Below are 7,676 nucleotides of genomic sequence, written 5' to 3'. Positions count from 1 at the left end.
CCCACAAGTGCTTGTGTGGTTAACCCAATCAATGCATTTCACCAAAGAGATGAATAGATGGACATATTGAATTGCAACCATTTGCTTTCTGTGTTCTCACATCGCAGACAAGTGCAGTGGGAAGAATTTGGCAAATCTGATTACAATCAAGATGACATTTGTCTTTGCAAAAAGCAAATAAAAAATGGATGAAAGAAGGAAAATATATATAAAAAAAATAGTTTTAATGAAACTTGAGCTAACAGTTGCGGCTGAAACTTTTTGACTTAATCTGACAACAAACACGAGGAACGCGTGACGTGCTCATTACAAGATATCAAACCACAGATCAGACATGGGTTAAAGCCTGTGACGAGGATTAAGTAGTCAAACAGTCACACAGAAGATCCAAATTGGCATACATTTGCAGAAAAGGAAACTTCTGCGCCTCTTTTTGAAATGCTTGTTTGAGTAGTCTGCTTTTATTTAGTGTCATCGCATCAGACAAGCGCACGCTTTCCTTTCTTTAAGCCACATTTCATTTCTAGTTAATAACACATGCTAAATGCCAGCAGATTTATTTAAAGGAGCAGTTCTGGGAAAGATTTAGGCGAACAGATCAACACGACCGGATACACTTTGCTGATTTACTTGAAATCAAAAGATTAAAAATGTCAGCTTTGTTTCTTTTTTTATTATTTCTCAAAAATGGCAGGTGAACGTTTTCAGTACGCAAAGCCAGACTGTTGTGGATGTAGTTTAGCTGATTTAATTATAACATTAAATGTTTCAGTCAGACACTGAGAAAATGAGCAGGAGGGAGGATGACACCTGCTCGGTGTCCTCTTTACAGTTTTTGGTGATTGCCCGAGACGACAGGAGGACTTACCTACCTAATGCACTTCTGTCTGTGCCGCTGACACACAGAGAATCCCCACCGTCTTTACGCTGCGCTAATAGGACATGCCACTTCGCGCTTCAGCCACATTCTGTCTTATTAAAGTTCCCTGCTGAAGTCTTGCGAGTCTTTTTAGGACATAAGGGTGTGAGCAATTAAAAGCCACATTCCCGTTCAGTTAAGAAAGAAGCCTCTTCTGTGGGCAACACTGCCCTCGTATTTATTCTAGTTCTCACCACGACGACCTCTACTCGTGCTCCTTCTGTTGGTACTCGGAGCTGAGTTTACAAACTGGCAGTACGAGACAAGTGGACGCTGGTGCTCGGTTGTAAATTACTTGTCTCAGTGTCGGCCTTCAAATGAGCTGAGTGTCTGCTCATTACAACCATTTCTTCATGCACGCGGAAGTTGGCTACAATAAATCCATGTACCTTACACACACACACACACACACACACACACACACACACACTGAAACGATTACTAACACACACAAGACAGCTCTGACCTTCCCGGTGACAGCATACTCAGGGCTCCTGCCTTCGGTGCCTTATTAGCTGGTCAGTTGAAGGGGAAGAGAGTGGGTGCCTCTACTTATAGTAAGCAGTTTTGTGCTTGCACGTGTGCACATTTAGTAACATTTTTCACTGTGCCCTCATCAGACTTTTGTTTTCTAATGCACTCACAGAGCCGAACAAAGGAGGAAAACTTGTATAATTTATGTGACATCTGGCTACGCTGAGACAGCAACAGTTCTGACTAAGCTCGTCTTGTGCAGGTGGTTATTTATTCACAACCCAGAGGAGGTTTTGCGTCAAGAAGATAGTCAGGGGAGACTTTAAAAACCTCTAGGTGGCACATTTAACTAAAGTGAAATTTGGATACGTTGTCACAAGGCTCAAAAGGTGGACAAACTCAAAACTGCACCCAGGAGCCCAGGAGCAGAGGAACATCAGCCTGCATTCATCCATCACCACGGTGCGGAGATGACACAATTGCTAAGGCGGCACTCTCCTCCACCTCTCCCCAACCTCTCCTCCACCTCTCTGTCTTGGCATTATCTTTCAAGTTGGGAACGCATGTTGAATAAAAAAGCTGTTTCCTCTGCTAACCGTCTCCTCTTAGGGTTCTTCCTGCTCCATCAATCCTCACACGGATAAACCTCATTAGGGCACATCAGCATATCAGCATGCTGACGTACGCACAAAGCTCAAAGTACTAAGGTACAGCCACGAGGACAGCTATTATTATTTTTAGGAAAATAAGTTTATTGTGCTCTAAATTAGGTATTTTGCATGAGAATTACACCCACTTTTATACACAATCTCTCATTTTCAGCGGCCAAAAGGCTGTTTTGAGAGTGTTACTTCATTATTTCCTATAACCAAGTGCGGCATTGCTGCGCTGAACTCGCAACATGCATCGAAAGGAGCGCTCAATGCAATGCACATTCTTATTCTTTTTTCCATTTTTGTTCTTGTCCTCTATTTCTTAAGGTTTTAATGAAACCCACATTACTAATTAGAGAGCTGTAAGCCATTGTTTGGCCTTATTCTTCTTGCACCGTCTGTCAGCGCTATGCTATTTAACAAACTACAAAATAACACAGTGGGCGGCGATGACTAAAACGTTCTGGGACAGACAAGTGGACACACCGGATGTCATTCCCCAGCTCCTTTTCCCCCTTCATTCCCTCTCTGTCTCTCCTGTGACAATCCAATAAAGGCAGCAAATGCCTAAAAATAATCTTGAATCCCCCAGTTGCTCAATTGAGAGCGAGTTAGCTGTAGGTACATAGAAACAGGGAAGTGAAGTAAACCACGGGGATGCATGCAAATGGCCTCATTTGAAAGTCTGCGAAAAATGGAAAGCGAGGCAAGAGAGGAAATCCTCATAAGAAAACAATTAATTGAGCAAACACACGTCCCATTTTATTTGCAAATGATCACTCAGCTCACTTGATTAGAGTTCAGGACGGAGATGATCCTTTGACACAAAATTGTGATAACATATTTTGAAAGTAGTTGTGGTAAGTACATTTCGGGTAATTGGAGCCTCTAGTCTGCCATTCACTGATGCACACACACACACTCAAACTCACAGGGACTCTTGGCAAAGCAGAGCTGCGCAACGAAATGAGCAATCTTGTTATAATTTGCCAGTTCTATTCATTTATTCATGAAGTGGCTGCTTAAGGGGGCTAGGGGACGTACATAGGCTCAGAGATGAATTCTCTAATACAGAGAACCCCACTGAGACCACCGGGTGGATGGAGAGATGGGAGGGGAGGAGGACGGGCACCAGGTAACGTTGGTGAGGGTCATTTATGCTTATGTAAGATTCTCTTCATGGAGAAGAGTCAGAAGCGGCGACGGGGTGGGACGTGCGGCGAGAAGTTGAAACTCTTGTTGTTAAACGTTACGTATGCGGATTGGGAGAGACGGTGTCGGAATCACTTTTGAAATGTGCGCGCATACAGATGTGTGCACCTGGAGAGGCGATAGCCATTCGTAACAAGGTACAAGGATCTAAGCATTAAAATGTTGCAGTTTTTACAGCTTATCCCGTTCACGTCAAAGGATCTCCTTGCACATGGGTTCTTCTCCTTGTTTTGCATGCACAGATCAGCCATAACTAGACCTTTGGAGGGCCTTGACGATGCCTGTAGCTCCTGTAACTCCACATACACTGTCCACTCTATCCACTTTATTCATACAGCCATGTTTACATCCTCTATGGACGGTTTATAACATACTGATTATGTTGTGGGTTCTCTTTTCTGTTTCTTTAAAAGTGTCTTGTTCACCACATTGTGCTGCTCATGCCTTAAATAAAATATTCTGAATCTGAAGTAAGGCATCGATGGATCAGGCTTCTTTTCTCCTACACATCCCACAGATGCTCCATTGGATTGGGGTCATGACCACTTGGAGTTCAAGTCAACACACGTTACTCATTATGGTGCCCCTCTGCATTATCTTGCTGAAAGAGGAAAGTTCAATCAAAGAACACTTTTTCCATGAAAGGCTGTACACGGTCTGCAGCAGTGCTTACGTAGGTGGTACGTGTCAAAATAACATCCACGTGAATGGCAGGACCGAAGATCGCAGAACATTTCCTAAAGCGTCACACTGCCTCCGCAGGCTTGCCCTCTTCCTATAGTGCCTCCTAGTGCATCCTTTGTGCATCAATTCTCCAAGTAAGTGACGCACAAAAAACCAACGGCCATCATTGTGATGTTAAAGAAACTGTGATTCATCAGACCGGACGTCCTTCCTCCATTGCTTCTTGGTACAGCTCTGTCGCCCATGTGCCCAGTGTAGGTGCACGTGACATGAAAATTAGATAATTAGCGTCCCTCATTTCACGTCAGGTCATAATGTTATGGCTGATGGGTGCACGTTTGAAGGTTAAGCACATTATCGTGAGCTGCGCTGTTTAAACAAAGGCAGCCCAGCCTTAAAAACGCTCCACCATGAAAAAGTGAAAGCAAAGCGGCCATAGAGACGGAGACAGGCAGGAGAGAAACACTGTAGAGGGACTGTTTGTGTGGAGGAAAAAGAAGGTGTGACTCCCCTCTCACTCCGCTGATTACAGATGGAGAGGACTCTGTGGAGTTCTGCTGCAAGTTCCTGCTGCCTCGGTGTTGAGTGTGCCTAATGCTCTCTCTTCTCTATTACAGCCCACAGCCCTGCCGCCATCACACAATCTCTCCGTCACACACACACACGCGAAGAACAACAACCTCTTGCCATCTATATCCCTTTAATTCTCTCTTTCAGATGTCATTCTGTTGCCTCCTAACAATATGAGCTGCTTCCTGGCCTTTCTCCTCTCTCTCTGTAATGTAAAGAAATAAGTGGGGGTTGGACTGTTGTCAGGAAAGCCTTTTAATTATTAGTTATACGTGTAAGACTACCTTATACCAACACTAAAGGTGAAGACCCACAATTAGTGCTCATGTATTATAAAGGAAACCCTACTTCAACTGCGTTCACAGAGGTTGAGCTCAAGCTCACGCATGACACTTTTGTTCTTTTAAAAAACAAAAACACAAAAGAGCAGCAACACTTTGTTAACATGTATTTATATGCTGCTCATATTCTTTTCAGCCCGTCCTGCAGGAATGCAAAACCAAGGCACCGAGCGTGTTTTCACCAACACTTTCACATATCTATTAAGGTGATTTATCTGAGTTTTCAGGCTCCACACTAAAGCGTGATGTGTTTGATTCCCTCTGTGTTTATGTTGAAACAGTGTAAGAAAGGTGGTGATTCAACTGTGTGATCGTTTTGGAGGATGTAGTTTGTGGTGCTGTTATACTGGATTGGTATGTTTGTGTTGATTAGCCCAGCCCACTGACTTAAATGGAGTTGTCAAAAGAAATAGAAACGTGTCGGCACAACGCAACACAACATAACCCAGTAGTACTACAAACCACAGCTTCCAAAATGAACCACAACCTAGGGTTAGAGACTGCTGATGAAAATAGTGGCGGATTCCTTTAGGCTACCAATAGAGCTAAAAGAGAGTGGATAAGTTCAAGCCTCTATGTGAATGTTGCTCCATAACTGCTGATGAAGAACACCAGTAAAGGTTTTTTTCTTCTCTGCTCCCACCATTGCAGCTTCAAAAGTAAGTACAGAAAGTACCTACGGTAGTTATAGCATATATGTGTATGATAGAGTAACATAGGTTTATGACAGACATAAAAATAAATTTATATCAGAGTAGTAGCAGAGACAAGCCTGAAAAGTAGAATTGGATACGATCCGTGCTTTTAGGTGAGTGATGTACCCGAGAAGCCTTATCTTATTGGGCCTTTTTTGTAATTGTATTTGAGAAACTTACAAGGTAACACATTATTATTTCAATATGGTATTGAAATAGGAATAGGAAATGAATATGGTAATACTCACTATAAGAAAGAACAATAACAACATATGTATCACACCTCATATTGGTAACTCGGACCTTTAGAGAATAGGAAAGAACATACTGAGGCCAGAATCCCTGTGTCCCAACACTGTTTTCTGTTGTGCGCACACACACACACGTGTATATTTATGACATACATACATGTTTAGTTTGTTTTTTTCCTATTTTTGGAGGCACTGGGGGTGTTGGTTGTACGTACTGTATTTTCAGAGGTTAAAGGTGTCTTCAGAGAAGTCATTTGGGGCTGGTGAGTCACTCTGCCTGTCAGCCTCGCTGGTTCTTGGCTCCATGAGGCAGTCGTCCGTTGGCAGGATGGCAGTGCAGTGGGACAGTGACAGGGGTGTCTGACAGGGACAGGAGGCCAGGGAGGCAGAAGACAGTGAAAGAGTCTGGACACACAGCACCCGTCTCTAGACCTTTCTTGAGCTCCAAATAACGGGGGATACTGCGGTGCGTCAAGGGCATGGCAGCAGCAGTAACAAAACAATTTTGCTAAAATGTCAGTGTGATTAAGTCATACTGGAACGAGGTATAGAGTTCAATTTCACTTTCTTCTCAATTTATGGAACCAATTACACTGAAACAAACCTTTTAGAAAACTATAATGTGGACTCTGCACTCCAGTGGCTCTTAACTAAAGTCCATCAGAGATCTGACGGCAGACGCAGAATCAATCTCGGTGGGCGTTTGGTCTTGTTGAAAGTCTGGAAGTCTCTGTTCTTTGACCAGTGGACCTGATCATAAAGCTATTATCTGTGAAAGTTAAGGCACACAAACTGCAGAGAACCAAGTGCCCTGCCCTGTGTGTCCTCACATAATGCCACATTACTCAGTCTATTTAACTATGTGTATTATTATACGGAAACGTCGGAAAAAAATTGATCGAGGAGAGAAAATGCGCAGGGAATACCAAAGATGCTCTTTTTTGACAGAATCAGGATTTATTTTTAATGTGGCATTTCAACTTTTATTCCCACATGGGAATAATTGTATCAAACGTCAGACAGGGGAATAGGTCAGCTGCAAGTAAACAAGACACGACAGACATAATTCATTATGAGCATCAGTTTGGGGCAACAAATTGATTGTGGTGGTTAGAATCTGCAGGGTGGAAGGAAAGAAAAAGCAAAAACCTCTACTTCATCCATGACATGAATCTGGCAAAGCAGCGCGTATGGGTGTGATAAACAGCACGGACACGTGAAACGGACAATAAGGAAGCCGCCCGTGCCACAATCACCATGCCATTATGTTTTCTCGAGAGGCCGTTTTAGTGAAATCAGCTTACTTTCTGTGCAGCTCAATGGTGTTTCAGCAGTGACAAAAGGCCCAAGCAAAGTGATTTTGTAATTCATTCGACACACATGTTAAGGGATCCCATCTGTCCCACCTTTGTTAGTCTTTCACTTTTGTTACTTCCTGTCCTCAACAAAAACAGAGGCGTCTCATTCAGCTACACAGAGACAGTGAATTAAGAAGCCTTTATTGCGACCAGTTAAAGTCCCATCTAAAGTCCTGGCTGATTTGCCATTGTTCTGTTAAAATTCAAAGAGCACAAAACAGCAGGCAGCACCGTCCTTACAATGCACAGCTGGCCATGTTATGTGTGTCAACACACACTATGAGAAAGAACTTCTTGAGCAGTCTTCTACAGCTCTGACTTCCACGTCAACGAGCCACAAGGTTGCATTAAAATGATATACTCCGTCCCATTTTTTTAATGGTGCCCCCAGTTAGCATATTAACCAATTATTTATCTAGTCTGTGTTGCATCTAATACCTATAGGGGAAGTGGGCACTTTTACTGGAGCCTGTCCAACCCTGGAGATACCACCAGTCCATCACAGGGGCTAAAACAGAG

Source organism: Mugil cephalus, chromosome 1 (genome assembly GCF_022458985.1).
Source record: "Mugil cephalus isolate CIBA_MC_2020 chromosome 1, CIBA_Mcephalus_1.1, whole genome shotgun sequence".
NCBI lineage: Eukaryota > Metazoa > Chordata > Actinopteri > Mugiliformes > Mugilidae > Mugil > Mugil cephalus.
The sequence above is the reverse complement of the archived record's forward strand: the minus strand, read 5'-3'. Positions refer to the sequence as shown.